The following is a 22,112-nucleotide window of genomic DNA, read 5'->3' as shown; positions in this document are numbered from 1 at the left end:
GAAATGAGAGGAAGTTGCTGCACCACGAAATCTATGCCTGAGCACTGCTGAAACCAAACAAAAAGAATTCACGGTGGCTAGATAGTGCTATTTTCTACTGACTCTCTCTGGGGTCCAAAAGAGAATCCATTTCTTTCTTTGTTTCTCAGGTTCACTTGTGTAGGGAACCTGTCCCCGCCCCTTCAGCTTGTAGTTTGTCTGTGTCCTTGGATCTCAAGTGAGTCTCCAGTAACGGAGCACGTAGGTGGTCTTGAGTTTTCATCAGTTCTTATAACCCTGTGTCTTTTGATTGGAGCACTCAAAGCCTGTACTTTTATTCTGATATTTGAGAGCTGTGCTCTTTCTGCACTTTGAAATTCTTTTTGTTCTCATTAATATACAATCACATGCAGAAAATTATGTTATTCTGTCTACCCTCTTCACCAAGTCACCCCAAATCCCATTTACAGCCGCTCTCCGTCAGCATGTACTAAGATGCTGTAGAATCACTACATGTCTTCTCTGTGTTGTACAGCCCTACCCACGACACCCCACCCTACACATTATACATGCTAATCCTAATGCCCCCATTCTTTTTCCCCGCACTTATTACTTCCTTCCCACAAACCCTACCCAGTCCCTTTCTCTTTGGTAACTGTCAGTCCACTCTCGGGTTCTGTGAGTCTGCTGCTGTCTTTTCCTTCAGTTTTTCTTTGTTATCATACTCCACACATGAGTGAAATCATTTGGTACATGTATTTCTCCGCCTGGCCTATTTGACTGAGCATAATACCCTCTAGCTCCATCCACGTTATTGCAAATGATAGGATTTGTTTTCTTCTTATGGCTGCTTACTGCACTTTTTAAACTGGATTTCATTCTTCTTTTTTGTTTGTAGTTTTGCTATGTGCTTTCACCATTGCTCTCCTTGTTATGAGCAGTAGCTTTGTGTTAATCGATATGTACCTATATCTATCTATCTGTCTGTCTATCTATTTATCAATCACTCAATCAATCATCTTTTTGTCTGCCCATCTGTCCTTGTGTACAGAACAGTTAACCAATTATCCTATGTCACTTTCCTACACTATGCTTCCAAAAGTCCTGCAAAGTATCTAGGCTGTAGATAGAGCACTGGGTTTACCGAGACACTTGCAGTTCGAGTCGGCCGCGTGTACCTAAAAAACCAGGAAATGGTTGTGCCGGGACTTGATCCCGTGTCTCTATCCTCTGTCCTCTTTCATCTCCTTCTAACTTGCTATCTGTATTTAGCCACATTCTTTGACTAAGTGCTCCCTGAAGACCACAAGTATCATTCCTCTGGGCCTGTTGTCACGAGAAAAGTAAACTTGCTGCTTTGCTCACCACCATGTTTGAAGGACCTCAGCGTGATCACCTCCGATAGGACGGAGGGTCAAATAAAAAGGAACACCAATTTCTAGACATGAGCAGTTGGGAGCTAAGAGTGTATTGTGGGGTGACGAGTTTATTTGAGTGTCCAAACATCCCTCTTTAGGTAGTTATTAGATCTTCACATTCGTGAACATCATAAAATCCACTGATTTCAAAGGCCCAGATGCTTATTATTACAGCAACTCAGTTGTTGAGGTGAGAGAAAATGAGAAGTATGTTGCTGCACCACTAAATCAATGGCTGGGAACGGCTGAAACCAAACAAAAAGAATTCACGGTTGCCAGATAGGGCTATTTTCTTCTGACAGTCTCAGGGGACTCAAACAGAATCCATTTGTTTGTTTGTTTTTCAGTTTCACTCGTGCAGTGTACTTGTCCACACACCTTTGGCTTGTAGTTTGTCTGTGTCCTTGGATCTCAAGTGAGTCTCCTGTAAGTAAGCACGTAGGTGTCTTGAGATTTCATCCCTTCTTTTAACCCTGTGTCTTTTGTTTGCTGCACTCAGTGCCTGACCTTTTATTCTGATGATTTAGAGCTGTGCACTTATTGCACTTAAAGAATTTTTTTTATCATTAAGCTAAAATCACTTGAAGAACATTATGTTTACTATGCACCCCCCTTCACCAAGTACCCCTGAAAAACCTCTTCAGTCGCTCTCAATCTGCGTAGTTGGATGCTGTAGACCCCTTCACCATGTCCCTCCCAAAAGACCCCGTTACAGTCGCTCTCCATCAGTGAGTAGTAAGATGTTATATGATCTCTACTAGCCTTCCCTGCGTTGAACAGCACTCCTCATGCCCCCTCGACCCCAAGCATTATACATGCTAAAACTAATGCCCCCATTCTTTCTCCTCACACTTTTCCCTCCCTTCAGACCCACCCTGCCCAGTCCTTTTCCCTTTGGTAACTTTTAGTCAACTCTCGGGTTCTGTGAGTCTGCTGCTGTTTTTTTCCTTCAGTTTTTCTTTGTTGTTATACTCCACACATGAGTGAAAACACTTGGTACTTGTCTTTCTACTCCTGGACTATTTGTCTGAACATACTACCGTCTAGCTCCATCCAGGTCATTGCAAATGGTAGTATTTGTTTTCTTCTTAAGGCTGCTTACTGCACTTTTTAAACTGGATTTCATTCTTCCTTCTTGTTTGTAGTTTAGCTATGTTATTCACCATTCAACTCCTGGTTATGAACAGTAGCTTTGTGTCAATCGATATGTATCTGTTTCTATCTATCTAATGGTCTGTCTGTCTATGTATGTATGTATGTATGTATGTATGTATTTATCTATGTATCTATCTATCTTCCTATCATCTATCTATGATGTCTATCATCTATTAATCTATGTACCTATCTATCTATCTTTCATCTGTCATCTGTGTACCTATCTATCTATGAATCCATCATCTTTTTGTCTGCCCATCTATCCTTCTGTACAGAACAGTTAACAACATAGCCTATGTCTCTTTCCTACATTATGCTTCCAGAAATCTTGCAAGGTAGCTAAGCCATAAGGAGAGCACTGTGTTCACCGATACACTTTCAGGTAGAGTCAGCCGCGTGTGCTTACAAAACCAGTAAATGGAGGTGAAAGGACTTGAACCTGTATCTCTGTCCTCTGTCCTCTTATACTTCCTGCTCACTTGGTGACTTTATTTAGCCACATTCAGTGAGTAAGTGATCCCTGAAGACCACAAGTATCCTTCGTCTGGTCCGGTTGTCGAAAGAAAAGTGTACTTGGTTCTTTGCACACCACCATGTTTGAGGGACATTGGCGTGATCACTGCTGATAGGTGGAGGGACAAATATAAAGGAACACCTATTTCTGGACAGGAGCAGTTGGGAACAAAGAGTGTGTTGTGGAGTGAAGTGTTTATTTGAGGGTCCAAACTTCCCTCCTTAGGTGGTTATTACTTCTTTACATTCGTGAACATCATAAAAAGCAATGATTTTAAAAGCCCAGACGCATATTATTACAGCAATTCATTTGTTGAGGTGAGAGGAAATGAGAAGGAAGTTGCTGCACCACGAAATCTATGCCTGAGCACTGCTGAAACCAAACAAAAAGAATTCACGGTGGCTAGATAGTGCTATTTTCTACTGACTCTCTCTGGGGTCCAAAAGAGAATCCATTTCTTTCTTTGTTTCTCAGGTTCACTTGTGTAGGGAACCTGTCCCCGCCCCTTCAGCTTGTAGTTTGTCTGTGTCCTTGGATCTCAAGTGAGTCTCCAGTAACGGAGCACGTAGGTGGTCTTGAGTTTTCATCAGTTCTTATAACCCTGTGTCTTTTGATTGGAGCACTCAAAGCCTGTACTTTTATTCTGATATTTGAGAGCTGTGCTCTTTCTGCACTTTGAAATTCTTTTTGTTCTCATTAATATACAATCACATGCAGAAAATTATGTTATTCTGTCTACCCTCTTCACCAAGTCACCCCAAATCCCATTTACAGCCGCTCTCCGTCAGCATGTACTAAGATGCTGTAGAATCACTACATGTCTTCTCTGTGTTGTACAGCCCTACCCACGACACCCCACCCTACACATTATACATGCTAATCCTAATGCCCCCATTCTTTTTCCCCGCACTTATTACTTCCTTCCCACAAACCCTACCCAGTCCCTTTCTCTTTGGTAACTGTCAGTCCACTCTCGGGTTCTGTGAGTCTGCTGCTGTCTTTTCCTTCAGTTTTTCTTTGTTATCATACTCCACACATGAGTGAAATCATTTGGTACATGTATTTCTCCGCCTGGCCTATTTGACTGAGCATAATACCCTCTAGCTCCATCCACGTTATTGCAAATGATAGGATTTGTTTTCTTCTTATGGCTGCTTACTGCACTTTTTAAACTGGATTTCATTCTTCTTTTTTGTTTGTAGTTTTGCTATGTGCTTTCACCATTGCTCTCCTTGTTATGAGCAGTAGCTTTGTGTTAATCGATATGTACCTATATCTATCTATCTGTCTGTCTATCTATTTATCAATCACTCAATCAATCATCTTTTTGTCTGCCCATCTGTCCTTGTGTACAGAACAGTTAACCAATTATCCTATGTCACTTTCCTACACTATGCTTCCAAAAGTCCTGCAAAGTATCTAGGCTGTAGATAGAGCACTGGGTTTACCGAGACACTTGCAGTTCGAGTCGGCCGCGTGTACCTAAAAAACCAGGAAATGGTTGTGCCGGGACTTGATCCCGTGTCTCTATCCTCTGTCCTCTTTCATCTCCTTCTAACTTGCTATCTGTATTTAGCCACATTCTTTGACTAAGTGCTCCCTGAAGACCACAAGTATCATTCCTCTGGGCCTGTTGTCACGAGAAAAGTAAACTTGCTGCTTTGCTCACCACCATGTTTGAAGGACCTCAGCGTGATCACCTCCGATAGGACGGAGGGTCAAATAAAAAGGAACACCAATTTCTAGACATGAGCAGTTGGGAGCTAAGAGTGTATTGTGGGGTGACGAGTTTATTTGAGTGTCCAAACATCCCTCTTTAGGTAGTTATTAGATCTTCACATTCGTGAACATCATAAAATCCACTGATTTCAAAGGCCCAGATGCTTATTATTACAGCAACTCAGTTGTTGAGGTGAGAGAAAATGAGAAGTATGTTGCTGCACCACTAAATCAATGGCTGGGAACGGCTGAAACCAAACAAAAAGAATTCACGGTTGCCAGATAGGGCTATTTTCTTCTGACAGTCTCAGGGGACTCAAACAGAATCCATTTGTTTGTTTGTTTTTCAGTTTCACTCGTGCAGTGTACTTGTCCACACACCTTTGGCTTGTAGTTTGTCTGTGTCCTTGGATCTCAAGTGAGTCTCCTGTAAGTAAGCACGTAGGTGTCTTGAGATTTCATCCCTTCTTTTAACCCTGTGTCTTTTGTTTGCTGCACTCAGTGCCTGACCTTTTATTCTGATGATTTAGAGCTGTGCACTTATTGCACTTAAAGAATTTTTTTTATCATTAAGCTAAAATCACTTGAAGAACATTATGTTTACTATGCACCCCCCTTCACCAAGTACCCCTGAAAAACCTCTTCAGTCGCTCTCAATCTGCGTAGTTGGATGCTGTAGACCCCTTCACCATGTCCCTCCCAAAAGACCCCGTTACAGTCGCTCTCCATCAGTGAGTAGTAAGATGTTATATGATCTCTACTAGCCTTCCCTGCGTTGAACAGCACTCCTCATGCCCCCTCGACCCCAAGCATTATACATGCTAAAACTAATGCCCCCATTCTTTCTCCTCACACTTTTCCCTCCCTTCAGACCCACCCTGCCCAGTCCTTTTCCCTTTGGTAACTTTTAGTCAACTCTCGGGTTCTGTGAGTCTGCTGCTGTTTTTTTCCTTCAGTTTTTCTTTGTTGTTATACTCCACACATGAGTGAAAACACTTGGTACTTGTCTTTCTACTCCTGGACTATTTGTCTGAACATACTACCGTCTAGCTCCATCCAGGTCATTGCAAATGGTAGTATTTGTTTTCTTCTTAAGGCTGCTTACTGCACTTTTTAAACTGGATTTCATTCTTCCTTCTTGTTTGTAGTTTAGCTATGTTATTCACCATTCAACTCCTGGTTATGAACAGTAGCTTTGTGTCAATCGATATGTATCTGTTTCTATCTATCTAATGGTCTGTCTGTCTATGTATGTATGTATGTATGTATGTATGTATTTATCTATGTATCTATCTATCTTCCTATCATCTATCTATGATGTCTATCATCTATTAATCTATGTACCTATCTATCTATCTTTCATCTGTCATCTGTGTACCTATCTATCTATGAATCCATCATCTTTTTGTCTGCCCATCTATCCTTCTGTACAGAACAGTTAACAACATAGCCTATGTCTCTTTCCTACATTATGCTTCCAGAAATCTTGCAAGGTAGCTAAGCCATAAGGAGAGCACTGTGTTCACCGATACACTTTCAGGTAGAGTCAGCCGCGTGTGCTTACAAAACCAGTAAATGGAGGTGAAAGGACTTGAACCTGTATCTCTGTCCTCTGTCCTCTTATACTTCCTGCTCACTTGGTGACTTTATTTAGCCACATTCAGTGAGTAAGTGATCCCTGAAGACCACAAGTATCCTTCGTCTGGTCCGGTTGTCGAAAGAAAAGTGTACTTGGTTCTTTGCACACCACCATGTTTGAGGGACATTGGCGTGATCACTGCTGATAGGTGGAGGGACAAATATAAAGGAACACCTATTTCTGGACAGGAGCAGTTGGGAACAAAGAGTGTGTTGTGGAGTGAAGTGTTTATTTGAGGGTCCAAACTTCCCTCCTTAGGTGGTTATTACTTCTTTACATTCGTGAACATCATAAAAAGCAATGATTTTAAAAGCCCAGACGCATATTATTACAGCAATTCATTTGTTGAGGTGAGAGGAAATGAGAAGGAAGTTGCTGCACCACGAAATCTATGCCTGAGCACTGCTGAAACCAAACAAAAAGAATTCACGGTGGCTAGATAGTGCTATTTTCTACTGACTCTCTCTGGGGTCCAAAAGAGAATCCATTTCTTTCTTTGTTTCTCAGGTTCACTTGTGTAGGGAACCTGTCCCCGCCCCTTCAGCTTGTAGTTTGTCTGTGTCCTTGGATCTCAAGTGAGTCTCCAGTAACGGAGCACGTAGGTGGTCTTGAGTTTTCATCAGTTCTTATAACCCTGTGTCTTTTGATTGGAGCACTCAAAGCCTGTACTTTTATTCTGATATTTGAGAGCTGTGCTCTTTCTGCACTTTGAAATTCTTTTTGTTCTCATTAATATACAATCACATGCAGAAAATTATGTTATTCTGTCTACCCTCTTCACCAAGTCACCCCAAATCCCATTTACAGCCGCTCTCCGTCAGCATGTACTAAGATGCTGTAGAATCACTACATGTCTTCTCTGTGTTGTACAGCCCTACCCACGACACCCCACCCTACACATTATACATGCTAATCCTAATGCCCCCATTCTTTTTCCCCGCACTTATTACTTCCTTCCCACAAACCCTACCCAGTCCCTTTCTCTTTGGTAACTGTCAGTCCACTCTCGGGTTCTGTGAGTCTGCTGCTGTCTTTTCCTTCAGTTTTTCTTTGTTATCATACTCCACACATGAGTGAAATCATTTGGTACATGTATTTCTCCGCCTGGCCTATTTGACTGAGCATAATACCCTCTAGCTCCATCCACGTTATTGCAAATGATAGGATTTGTTTTCTTCTTATGGCTGCTTACTGCACTTTTTAAACTGGATTTCATTCTTCTTTTTTGTTTGTAGTTTTGCTATGTGCTTTCACCATTGCTCTCCTTGTTATGAGCAGTAGCTTTGTGTTAATCGATATGTACCTATATCTATCTATCTGTCTGTCTATCTATTTATCAATCACTCAATCAATCATCTTTTTGTCTGCCCATCTGTCCTTGTGTACAGAACAGTTAACCAATTATCCTATGTCACTTTCCTACACTATGCTTCCAAAAGTCCTGCAAAGTATCTAGGCTGTAGATAGAGCACTGGGTTTACCGAGACACTTGCAGTTCGAGTCGGCCGCGTGTACCTAAAAAACCAGGAAATGGTTGTGCCGGGACTTGATCCCGTGTCTCTATCCTCTGTCCTCTTTCATCTCCTTCTAACTTGCTATCTGTATTTAGCCACATTCTTTGACTAAGTGTTCCCTGAAGACCACAAGTATCATTCCTCTGGGCCTGTTGTCACGAGAAAAGTAAACTTGCTGCTTTGCTCACCACCATGTTTGAAGGACCTCAGCGTGATCACCTCCGATAGGACGGAGGGTCAAATAAAAAGGAACACCAATTTCTAGACATGAGCAGTTGGGAGCTAAGAGTGTATTGTGGGGTGACGAGTTTATTTGAGTGTCCAAACATCCCTCTTTAGGTAGTTATTAGATCTTCACATTCGTGAACATCATAAAATCCACTGATTTCAAAGGCCCAGATGCTTATTATTACAGCAACTCAGTTGTTGAGGTGAGAGAAAATGAGAAGTATGTTGCTGCACCACTAAATCAATGGCTGGGAACGGCTGAAACCAAACAAAAAGAATTCACGGTTGCCAGATAGGGCTATTTTCTTCTGACAGTCTCAGGGGACTCAAACAGAATCCATTTGTTTGTTTGTTTTTCAGTTTCACTCGTGCAGTGTACTTGTCCACACACCTTTGGCTTGTAGTTTGTCTGTGTCCTTGGATCTCAAGTGAGTCTCCTGTAAGTAAGCACGTAGGTGTCTTGAGATTTCATCCCTTCTTTTAACCCTGTGTCTTTTGTTTGCTGCACTCAGTGCCTGACCTTTTATTCTGATGATTTAGAGCTGTGCACTTATTGCACTTAAAGAATTTTTTTTATCATTAAGCTAAAATCACTTGAAGAACATTATGTTTACTATGCACCCCCCTTCACCAAGTACCCCTGAAAAACCTCTTCAGTCGCTCTCAATCTGCGTAGTTGGATGCTGTAGACCCCTTCACCATGTCCCTCCCAAAAGACCCCGTTACAGTCGCTCTCCATCAGTGAGTAGTAAGATGTTATATGATCTCTACTAGCCTTCCCTGCGTTGAACAGCACTCCTCATGCCCCCTCGACCCCAAGCATTATACATGCTAAAACTAATGCCCCCATTCTTTCTCCTCACACTTTTCCCTCCCTTCAGACCCACCCTGCCCAGTCCTTTTCCCTTTGGTAACTTTTAGTCAACTCTCGGGTTCTGTGAGTCTGCTGCTGTTTTTTTCCTTCAGTTTTTCTTTGTTGTTATACTCCACACATGAGTGAAAACACTTGGTACTTGTCTTTCTACTCCTGGACTATTTGTCTGAACATACTACCGTCTAGCTCCATCCAGGTCATTGCAAATGGTAGTATTTGTTTTCTTCTTAAGGCTGCTTACTGCACTTTTTAAACTGGATTTCATTCTTCCTTCTTGTTTGTAGTTTAGCTATGTTATTCACCATTCAACTCCTGGTTATGAACAGTAGCTTTGTGTCAATCGATATGTATCTGTTTCTATCTATCTAATGGTCTGTCTGTCTATGTATGTATGTATGTATGTATGTATGTATTTATCTATGTATCTATCTATCTTCCTATCATCTATCTATGATGTCTATCATCTATTAATCTATGTACCTATCTATCTATCTTTCATCTGTCATCTGTGTACCTATCTATCTATGAATCCATCATCTTTTTGTCTGCCCATCTATCCTTCTGTACAGAACAGTTAACAACATAGCCTATGTCTCTTTCCTACATTATGCTTCCAGAAATCTTGCAAGGTAGCTAAGCCATAAGGAGAGCACTGTGTTCACCGATACACTTTCAGGTAGAGTCAGCCGCGTGTGCTTACAAAACCAGTAAATGGAGGTGAAAGGACTTGAACCTGTATCTCTGTCCTCTGTCCTCTTATACTTCCTGCTCACTTGGTGACTTTATTTAGCCACATTCAGTGAGTAAGTGATCCCTGAAGACCACAAGTATCCTTCGTCTGGTCCGGTTGTCGAAAGAAAAGTGTACTTGGTTCTTTGCACACCACCATGTTTGAGGGACATTGGCGTGATCACTGCTGATAGGTGGAGGGACAAATATAAAGGAACACCTATTTCTGGACAGGAGCAGTTGGGAACAAAGAGTGTGTTGTGGAGTGAAGTGTTTATTTGAGGGTCCAAACTTCCCTCCTTAGGTGGTTATTACTTCTTTACATTCGTGAACATCATAAAAAGCAATGATTTTAAAAGCCCAGACGCATATTATTACAGCAATTCATTTGTTGAGGTGAGAGGAAATGAGAAGGAAGTTGCTGCACCACGAAATCTATGCCTGAGCACTGCTGAAACCAAACAAAAAGAATTCACGGTGGCTAGATAGTGCTATTTTCTACTGACTCTCTCTGGGGTCCAAAAGAGAATCCATTTCTTTCTTTGTTTCTCAGGTTCACTTGTGTAGGGAACCTGTACCCGCCCCTTCAGCTTGTAGTTTCTCTGTGTCCTTGGATCTCAAGTGAGTCTCCAGTAACGGAGCACGTAGGTGGTCTTGAGTTTTCATCAGTTCTTCTAACCCTGTGTCTTTTGATTGGAGCACTCAAAGCCTGTACTTTTATTCTGATATTTGAGAGCTGTGCTCTTTCTGCACTTTGAAATTCTTTTTGTTCTCATTAATATACAATCACATGCAGAAAATTATGTTATTCTGTCTACCCTCTTCACCAAGTCACCCCAAATCCCATTTACAGCCGCTCTCCGTCAGCATGTACTAAGATGCTGTAGAATCACTACATGTCTTCTCTGTGTTGTACAGCCCTACCCACGACACCCCACCCTACACATTATACATGCTAATCCTAATGCCCCCATTCTTTTTCCCCGCACTTATTACTTCCTTCCCACAAACCCTACCCAGTCCCTTTCTCTTTGGTAACTGTCAGTCCACTCTCGGGTTCTGTGAGTCTGCTGCTGTCTTTTCCTTCAGTTTTTCTTTGTTATCATACTCCACACATGAGTGAAATCATTTGGTACATGTATTTCTCCGCCTGGCCTATTTGACTGAGCATAATACCCTCTAGCTCCATCCACGTTATTGCAAATGATAGGATTTGTTTTCTTCTTATGGCTGCTTACTGCACTTTTTAAACTGGATTTCATTCTTCTTTTTTGTTTGTAGTTTTGCTATGTGCTTTCACCATTGCTCTCCTTGTTATGAGCAGTAGCTTTGTGTTAATCGATATGTACCTATATCTATCTATCTGTCTGTCTATCTATTTATCAATCACTCAATCAATCATCTTTTTGTCTGCCCATCTGTCCTTGTGTACAGAACAGTTAACCAATTATCCTATGTCACTTTCCTACACTATGCTTCCAAAAGTCCTGCAAAGTATCTAGGCTGTAGATAGAGCACTGGGTTTACCGAGACACTTGCAGTTCGAGTCGGCCGCGTGTACCTAAAAAACCAGGAAATGGTTGTGCCGGGACTTGATCCCGTGTCTCTATCCTCTGTCCTCTTTCATCTCCTTCTAACTTGCTATCTGTATTTAGCCACATTCTTTGACTAAGTGCTCCCTGAAGACCACAAGTATCATTCCTCTGGGCCTGTTGTCACGAGAAAAGTAAACTTGCTGCTTTGCTCACCACCATGTTTGAAGGACCTCAGCGTGATCACCTCCGATAGGACGGAGGGTCAAATAAAAAGGAACACCAATTTCTAGACATGAGCAGTTGGGAGCTAAGAGTGTATTGTGGGGTGACGAGTTTATTTGAGTGTCCAAACATCCCTCTTTAGGTAGTTATTAGATCTTCACATTCGTGAACATCATAAAATCCACTGATTTCAAAGGCCCAGATGCTTATTATTACAGCAACTCAGTTGTTGAGGTGAGAGAAAATGAGAAGTATGTTGCTGCACCACTAAATCAATGGCTGGGAACGGCTGAAACCAAACAAAAAGAATTCACGGTTGCCAGATAGGGCTATTTTCTTCTGACAGTCTCAGGGGACTCAAACAGAATCCATTTGTTTGTTTGTTTTTCAGTTTCACTCGTGCAGTGTACTTGTCCACACACCTTTGGCTTGTAGTTTGTCTGTGTCCTTGGATCTCAAGTGAGTCTCCTGTAAGTAAGCACGTAGGTGTCTTGAGATTTCATCCCTTCTTTTAACCCTGTGTCTTTTGTTTGCTGCACTCAGTGCCTGACCTTTTATTCTGATGATTTAGAGCTGTGCACTTATTGCACTTAAAGAATTTTTTTTATCATTAAGCTAAAATCACTTGAAGAACATTATGTTTACTATGCACCCCCCTTCACCAAGTACCCCTGAAAAACCTCTTCAGTCGCTCTCAATCTGCGTAGTTGGATGCTGTAGACCCCTTCACCATGTCCCTCCCAAAAGACCCCGTTACAGTCGCTCTCCATCAGTGAGTAGTAAGATGTTATATGATCTCTACTAGCCTTCCCTGCGTTGAACAGCACTCCTCATGCCCCCTCGACCCCAAGCATTATACATGCTAAAACTAATGCCCCCATTCTTTCTCCTCACACTTTTCCCTCCCTTCAGACCCACCCTGCCCAGTCCTTTTCCCTTTGGTAACTTTTAGTCAACTCTCGGGTTCTGTGAGTCTGCTGCTGTTTTTTTCCTTCAATTTTTCTTTGTTGTTATACTCCACACATGAGTGAAAACACTTGGTACTTGTCTTTCTACTCCTGGACTATTTGTCTGAACATACTACCGTCTAGCTCCATCCAGGTCATTGCAAATGGTAGTATTTGTTTTCTTCTTAAGGCTGCTTACTGCACTTTTTAAACTGGATTTCATTCTTCCTTCTTGTTTGTAGTTTAGCTATGTTATTCACCATTCAACTCCTGGTTATGAACAGTAGCTTTGTGTCAATCGATATGTATCTGTATCTATCTATCTAATGGTCTGTCTGTCTATGTATGTATGTATGTATGTATGTATGTATTTATCTATGTATCTATCTATCTTCCTATCATCTATCTATGATGTCTATCATCTATTAATCTATGTACCTATCTATCTATCTTTCATCTGTCATCTGTGTACCTATCTATCTATGAATCCATCATCTTTTTGTCTGCCCATCTATCCTTCTGTACAGAACAGTTAACAACATAGCCTATGTCTCTTTCCTACATTATGCTTCCAGAAATCTTGCAAGGTAGCTAAGCCATAAGGAGAGCACTGTGTTCACCGATACACTTTCAGGTAGAGTCAGCCGCGTGTGCTTACAAAACCAGTAAATGGAGGTGAAAGGACTTGAACCTGTATCTCTGTCCTCTGTCCTCTTATACTTCCTGCTCACTTGGTGACTTTATTTAGCCACATTCAGTGAGTAAGTGATCCCTGAAGACCACAAGTATCCTTCGTCTGGTCCGGTTGTCGAAAGAAAAGTGTACTTGGTTCTTTGCACACCACCATGTTTGAGGGACATTGGCGTGATCACTGCTGATAGGTGGAGGGACAAATATAAAGGAACACCTATTTCTGGACAGGAGCAGTTGGGAACAAAGAGTGTGTTGTGGAGTGAAGTGTTTATTTGAGGGTCCAAACTTCCCTCCTTAGGTGGTTATTACTTCTTTACATTCGTGAACATCATAAAAAGCAATGATTTTAAAAGCCCAGACGCATATTATTACAGCAATTCATTTGTTGAGGTGAGAGGAAATGAGAAGGAAGTTGCTGCACCACGAAATCTATGCCTGAGCACTGCTGAAACCAAACAAAAAGAATTCACGGTGGCTAGATAGTGCTATTTTCTACTGACTCTCTCTGGGGTCCAAAAGAGAATCCATTTCTTTCTTTGTTTCTCAGGTTCACTTGTGTAGGGAACCTGTCCCCGCCCCTTCAGCTTGTAGTTTGTCTGTGTCCTTGGATCTCAAGTGAGTCTCCAGTAACGGAGCACGTAGGTGGTCTTGAGTTTTCATCAGTTCTTCTAACCCTGTGTCTTTTGATTGGAGCACTCAAAGCCTGTACTTTTATTCTGATATTTGAGAGCTGTGCTCTTTCTGCACTTTGAAATTCTTTTTGTTCTCATTAATATACAATCACATGCAGAAAATTATGTTATTCTGTCTACCCTCTTCACCAAGTCACCCCAAATCCCATTTACAGCCGCTCTCCGTCAGCATGTACTAAGATGCTGTAGAATCACTACATGTCTTCTCTGTGTTGTACAGCCCTACCCACGACACCCCACCCTACACATTATACATGCTAATCCTAATGCCCCCATTCTTTTTCCCCGCACTTATTACTTCCTTCCCACAAACCCTACCCAGTCCCTTTCTCTTTGGTAACTGTCAGTCCACTCTCGGGTTCTGTGAGTCTGCTGCTGTCTTTTCCTTCAGTTTTTCTTTGTTATCATACTCCACACATGAGTGAAATCATTTGGTACATGTATTTCTCCGCCTGGCCTATTTGACTGAGCATAATACCCTCTAGCTCCATCCACGTTATTGCAAATGATAGGATTTGTTTTCTTCTTATGGCTGCTTACTGCACTTTTTAAACTGGATTTCATTCTTCTTTTTTGTTTGTAGTTTTGCTATGTGCTTTCACCATTGCTCTCCTTGTTATGAGCAGTAGCTTTGTGTTAATCGATATGTACCTATATCTATCTATCTGTCTGTCTATCTATTTATCAATCACTCAATCAATCATCTTTTTGTCTGCCCATCTGTCCTTGTGTACAGAACAGTTAACCAATTATCCTATGTCACTTTCCTACACTATGCTTCCAAAAGTCCTGCAAAGTATCTAGGCTGTAGATAGAGCACTGGGTTTACCGAGACACTTGCAGTTCGAGTCGGCCGCGTGTACCTAAAAAACCAGGAAATGGTTGTGCCGGGACTTGATCCCGTGTCTCTATCCTCTGTCATCTTTCATCTCCTTCTAACTTGCTATCTGTATTTAGCCACATTCTTTGACTAAGTGTTCCCTGAAGACCACAAGTATCATTCCTCTGGGCCTGTTGTCACGAGAAAAGTAAACTTGCTGCTTTGCTCACCACCATGTTTGAAGGACCTCAGCGTGATCACCTCCGATAGGACGGAGGGTCAAATAAAAAGGAACACCAATTTCTAGACATGAGCAGTTGGGAGCTAAGAGTGTATTGTGGGGTGACGAGTTTATTTGAGTGTCCAAACATCCCTCTTTAGGTAGTTATTAGATCTTCACATTCGTGAACATCATAAAATCCACTGATTTCAAAGGCCCAGATGCTTATTATTACAGCAACTCAGTTGTTGAGGTGAGAGAAAATGAGAAGTATGTTGCTGCACCACTAAATCAATGGCTGGGAACGGCTGAAACCAAACAAAAAGAATTCACGGTTGCCAGATAGGGCTATTTTCTTCTGACAGTCTCAGGGGACTCAAACAGAATCCATTTGTTTGTTTGTTTTTCAGTTTCACTCGTGCAGTGTACTTGTCCACACACCTTTGGCTTGTAGTTTGTCTGTGTCCTTGGATCTCAAGTGAGTCTCCTGTAAGTAAGCACGTAGGTGTCTTGAGATTTCATCCCTTCTTTTAACCCTGTGTCTTTTGTTTGCTGCACTCAGTGCCTGACCTTTTATTCTGATGATTTAGAGCTGTGCACTTATTGCACTTAAAGAATTTTTTTTATCATTAAGCTAAAATCACTTGAAGAACATTATGTTTACTATGCACCCCCCTTCACCAAGTACCCCTGAAAAACCTCTTCAGTCGCTCTCAATCTGCGTAGTTGGATGCTGTAGACCCCTTCACCATGTCCCTCCCAAAAGACCCCGTTACAGTCGCTCTCCATCAGTGAGTAGTAAGATGTTATATGATCTCTACTAGCCTTCCCTGCGTTGAACAGCACTCCTCATGCCCCCTCGACCCCAAGCATTATACATGCTAAAACTAATGCCCCCATTCTTTCTCCTCACACTTTTCCCTCCCTTCAGACCCACCCTGCCCAGTCCTTTTCCCTTTGGTAACTTTTAGTCAACTCTCGGGTTCTGTGAGTCTGCTGCTGTTTTTTTCCTTCAGTTTTTCTTTGTTGTTATACTCCACACATGAGTGAAAACACTTGGTACTTGTCTTTCTACTCCTGGACTATTTGTCTGAACATACTACCGTCTAGCTCCATCCAGGTCATTGCAAATGGTAGTATTTGTTTTCTTCTTAAGGCTGCTTACTGCACTTTTTAAACTGGATTTCATTCTTCCTTCTTGTTTGTAGTTTAGCTATGTTATTCACCATTCAACTCCTGGTTATGAACAGTAGCTTTGTGTCAATCGATATGTATCTGTTTCTATCTATCTAATGGTCTGTCTGTCTATGTATGTATGTATGTATGTATGTATGTATTTATCTATGTATCTATCTATCTTCCTATCATCTATCTATGATGTCTATCATCTATTAATCTATGTACCTATCTATCTATCTTTCATCTGTCATCTGTGTACCTATCTATCTATGAATCCATCATCTTTTTGTCTGCCCATCTATCCTTCTGTACAGAACAGTTAACAACATAGCCTATGTCTCTTTCCTACATTATGCTTCCAGAAATCTTGCAAGGTAGCTAAGCCATAAGGAGAGCACTGTGTTCACCGATACACTTTCAGGTAGAGTCAGCCGCGTGTGCTTACAAAACCAGTAAATGGAGGTGAAAGGACTTGAACCTGTATCTCTGTCCTCTGTCCTCTTATACTTCCTGCTCACTTGGTGACTTTATTTAGCCACATTCAGTGAGTAAGTGATCCCTGAAGACCACAAGTATCCTTCGTCTGGTCCGGTTGTCGAAAGAAAAGTGTACTTGGTTCTTTGCACACCACCATGTTTGAGGGACATTGGCGTGATCACTGCTGATAGGTGGAGGGACAAATATAAAGGAACACCTATTTCTGGACAGGAGCAGTTGGGAACAAAGAGTGTGTTGTGGAGTGAAGTGTTTATTTGAGGGTCCAAACTTCCCTCCTTAGGTGGTTATTACTTCTTTACATTCGTGAACATCATAAAAAGCAATGATTTTAAAAGCCCAGACGCATATTATTACAGCAATTCATTTGTTGAGGTGAGAGGAAATGAGAAGGAAGTTGCTGCACCACGAAATCTATGCCTGAGCACTGCTGAAACCAAACAAAAAGAATTCACGGTGGCTAGATAGTGCTATTTTCTACTGACTCTCTCTGGGGTCCAAAAGAGAATCCATTTCTTTCTTTGTTTCTCAGGTTCACTTGTGTAGGGAACCTGTACCCGCCCCTTCAGCTTGTAGTTTCTCTGTGTCCTTGGATCTCAAGTGAGTCTCCAGTAACGGAGCACGTAGGTGGTCTTGAGTTTTCATCAGTTCTTCTAACCCTGTGTCTTTTGATTGGAGCACTCAAAGCCTGTACTTTTATTCTGATATTTGAGAGCTGTGCTCTTTCTGCACTTTGAAATTCTTTTTGTTCTCATTAATATACAATCACATGCAGAAAATTATGTTATTCTGTCTACCCTCTTCACCAAGTCACCCCAAATCCCATTTACAGCCGCTCTCCGTCAGCATGTACTAAGATGCTGTAGAATCACTACATGTCTTCTCTGTGTTGTACAGCCCTACCCACGACACCCCACCCTACACATTATACATGCTAATCCTAATGCCCCCATTCTTTTTCCCCGCACTTATTACTTCCTTCCCACAAACCCTACCCAGTCCCTTTCTCTTTGGTAACTGTCAGTCCACTCTCGGGTTCTGTGAGTCTGCTGCTGTCTTTTCCTTCAGTTTTTCTTTGTTATCATACTCCACACATGAGTGAAATCATTTGGTACATGTATTTCTCCGCCTGGCCTATTTGACTGAGCATAATACCCTCTAGCTCCATCCACGTTATTGCAAATGATAGGATTTGTTTTCTTCTTATGGCTGCTTACTGCACTTTTTAAACTGGATTTCATTCTTCTTTTTTGTTTGTAGTTTTGCTATGTGCTTTCACCATTGCTCTCCTTGTTATGAGCAGTAGCTTTGTGTTAATCGATATGTACCTATATCTATCTATCTGTCTGTCTATCTATTTATCAATCACTCAATCAATCATCTTTTTGTCTGCCCATCTGTCCTTGTGTACAGAACAGTTAACCAATTATCCTATGTCACTTTCCTACACTATGCTTCCAAAAGTCCTGCAAAGTATCTAGGCTGTAGATAGAGCACTGGGTTTACCGAGACACTTGCAGTTCGAGTCGGCCGCGTGTACCTAAAAAACCAGGAAATGGTTGTGCCGGGACTTGATCCCGTGTCTCTATCCTCTGTCCTCTTTCATCTCCTTCTAACTTGCTATCTGTATTTAGCCACATTCTTTGACTAAGTGCTCCCTGAAGACCACAAGTATCATTCCTCTGGGCCTGTTGTCACGAGAAAAGTAAACTTGCTGCTTTGCTCACCACCATGTTTGAAGGACCTCAGCGTGATCACCTCCGATAGGACGGAGGGTCAAATAAAAAGGAACACCAATTTCTAGACATGAGCAGTTGGGAGCTAAGAGTGTATTGTGGGGTGACGAGTTTATTTGAGTGTCCAAACATCCCTCTTTAGGTAGTTATTAGATCTTCACATTCGTGAACATCATAAAATCCACTGATTTCAAAGGCCCAGATGCTTATTATTACAGCTACTCAGTTGTTGAGGTGAGAGAAAATGAGAAGTATGTTGCTGCACCACTAAATCAATGGCTGGGAACGGCTGAAACCAAACAAAAAGAATTCACGGTTGCCAGATAGGGCTATTTTCTTCTGACAGTCTCAGGGGACTCAAACAGAATCCATTTGTTTGTTTGTTTTTCAGTTTCACTCGTGCAGTGTACTTGTCCACACACCTTTGGCTTGTAGTTTGTCTGTGTCCTTGGATCTCAAGTGAGTCTCCTGTAAGTAAGCACGTAGGTGTCTTGAGATTTCATCCCTTCTTTTAACCCTGTGTCTTTTGTTTGCTGCACTCAGTGCCTGACCTTTTATTCTGATGATTTAGAGCTGTGCACTTATTGCACTTAAAGAATTTTTTTTATCATTAAGCTAAAATCACTTGAAGAACATTATGTTTACTATGCACCCCCCTTCACCAAGTACCCCTGAAAAACCTCTTCAGTCGCTCTCAATCTGCGTAGTTGGATGCTGTAGACCCCTTCACCATGTCCCTCCCAAAAGACCCCGTTACAGTCGCTCTCCATCAGTGAGTAGTAAGATGTTATATGATCTCTACTAGCCTTCCCTGCGTTGAACAGCACTCCTCATGCCCCCTCGACCCCAAGCATTATACATGCTAAAACTAATGCCCCCATTCTTTCTCCTCACACTTTTCCCTCCCTTCAGACCCACCCTGCCCAGTCCTTTTCCCTTTGGTAACTTTTAGTCAACTCTCGGGTTCTGTGAGTCTGCTGCTGTTTTTTTCCTTCAATTTTTCTTTGTTGTTATACTCCACACATGAGTGAAAACACTTGGTACTTGTCTTTCTACTCCTGGACTATTTGTCTGAACATACTACCGTCTAGCTCCATCCAGGTCATTGCAAATGGTAGTATTTGTTTTCTTCTTAAGGCTGCTTACTGCACTTTTTAAACTGGATTTCATTCTTCCTTCTTGTTTGTAGTTTAGCTATGTTATTCACCATTCAACTCCTGGTTATGAACAGTAGCTTTGTGTCAATCGATATGTATCTGTATCTATCTATCTAATGGTCTGTCTGTCTATGTATGTATGTATGTATGTATGTATGTATTTATCTATGTATCTATCTATCTTCCTATCATCTATCTATGATGTCTATCATCTATTAATCTATGTACCTATCTATCTATCTTTCATCTGTCATCTGTGTACCTATCTATCTATGAATCCATCATCTTTTTGTCTGCCCATCTATCCTTCTGTACAGAACAGTTAACAACATAGCCTATGTCTCTTTCCTACATTATGCTTCCAGAAATCTTGCAAGGTAGCTAAGCCATAAGGAGAGCACTGTGTTCACCGATACACTTTCAGGTAGAGTCAGCCGCGTGTGCTTACAAAACCAGTAAATGGAGGTGAAAGGACTTGAACCTGTATCTCTGTCCTCTGTCCTCTTATACTTCCTGCTCACTTGGTGACTTTATTTAGCCACATTCAGTGAGTAAGTGATCCCTGAAGACCACAAGTATCCTTCGTCTGGTCCGGTTGTCGAAAGAAAAGTGTACTTGGTTCTTTGCACACCACCATGTTTGAGGGACATTGGCGTGATCACTGCTGATAGGTGGAGGGACAAATATAAAGGAACACCTATTTCTGGACAGGAGCAGTTGGGAACAAAGAGTGTGTTGTGGAGTGAAGTGTTTATTTGAGGGTCCAAACTTCCCTCCTTAGGTGGTTATTACTTCTTTACATTCGTGAACATCATAAAAAGCAATGATTTTAAAAGCCCAGACGCATATTATTACAGCAATTCATTTGTTGAGGTGAGAGGAAATGAGAAGGAAGTTGCTGCACCACGAAATCTATGCCTGAGCACTGCTGAAACCAAACAAAAAGAATTCACGGTGGCTAGATAGTGCTATTTTCTACTGACTCTCTCTGGGGTCCAAAAGAGAATCCATTTCTTTCTTTGTTTCTCAGGTTCACTTGTGTAGGGAACCTGTCCCCGCCCCTTCAGCTTGTAGTTTGTCTGTGTCCTTGGATCTCAAGTGAGTCTCCAGTAACGGAGCACGTAGGTGGTCTTGAGTTTTCATCAGTTCTTCTAACCCTGTGTCTTTTGATTGGAGCACTCAAAGCCTGTACTTTTATTCTGATATTTGAGAGCTGTGCTCTTTCTGCACTTTGAAATTCTTTTTGTTCTCATTAATATACAATCACATGCAGAAAATTATGTTATTCTGTCTACCCTCTTCACCAAGTCACCCCAAATCCCATTTACAGCCGCTCTCCGTCAGCATGTACTAAGATGCTGTAGAATCACTACATGTCTTCTCTGTGTTGTACAGCCCTACCCACGACACCCCACCCTACACATTATACATGCTAATCCTAATGCCCCCATTCTTTTTCCCCGCACTTATTACTTCCTTCCCACAAACCCTACCCAGTCCCTTTCTCTTTGGTAACTGTCAGTCCACTCTCGGGTTCTGTGAGTCTGCTGCTGTCTTTTCCTTCAGTTTTTCTTTGTTATCATACTCCACACATGAGTGAAATCATTTGGTACATGTATTTCTCCGCCTGGCCTATTTGACTGAGCATAATACCCTCTAGCTCCATCCACGTTATTGCAAATGATAGGATTTGTTTTCTTCTTATGGCTGCTTACTGCACTTTTTAAACTGGATTTCATTCTTCTTTTTTGTTTGTAGTTTTGCTATGTGCTTTCACCATTGCTCTCCTTGTTATGAGCAGTAGCTTTGTGTTAATCGATATGTACCTATATCTATCTATCTGTCTGTCTATCTATTTATCAATCACTCAATCAATCATCTTTTTGTCTGCCCATCTGTCCTTGTGTACAGAACAGTTAACCAATTATCCTATGTCACTTTCCTACACTATGCTTCCAAAAGTCCTGCAAAGTATCTAGGCTGTAGATAGAGCACTGGGTTTACCGAGACACTTGCAGTTCGAGTCGGCCGCGTGTACCTAAAAAACCAGGAAATGGTTGTGCCGGGACTTGATCCCGTGTCTCTATCCTCTGTCCTCTTTCATCTCCTTCTAACTTGCTATCTGTATTTAGCCACATTCTTTGACTAAGTGCTCCCTGAAGACCACAAGTATCATTCCTCTGGGCCTGTTGTCACGAGAAAAGTAAACTTGCTGCTTTGCTCACCACCATGTTTGAAGGACCTCAGCGTGATCACCTCCGATAGGACGGAGGGTCAAATAAAAAGGAACACCAATTTCTAGACATGAGCAGTTGGGAGCTAAGAGTGTATTGTGGGGTGACGAGTTTATTTGAGTGTCCAAACATCCCTCTTTAGGTAGTTATTAGATCTTCACATTCGTGAACATCATAAAATCCACTGATTTCAAAGGCCCAGATGCTTATTATTACAGCAACTCAGTTGTTGAGGTGAGAGAAAATGAGAAGTATGTTGCTGCACCACTAAATCAATGGCTGGGAACGGCTGAAACCAAACAAAAAGAATTCACGGTTGCCAGATAGGGCTATTTTCTTCTGACAGTCTCAGGGGACTCAAACAGAATCCATTTGTTTGTTTGTTTTTCAGTTTCACTCGTGCAGTGTACTTG

The sequence above is a fragment of the Manis pentadactyla genome, chromosome 13 (assembly GCF_030020395.1).
Source record: "Manis pentadactyla isolate mManPen7 chromosome 13, mManPen7.hap1, whole genome shotgun sequence".
In the NCBI taxonomy this organism is placed as follows: domain Eukaryota; kingdom Metazoa; phylum Chordata; class Mammalia; order Pholidota; family Manidae; genus Manis; species Manis pentadactyla.
The sequence above is the reverse complement of the archived record's forward strand: the minus strand, read 5'-3'. Positions refer to the sequence as shown.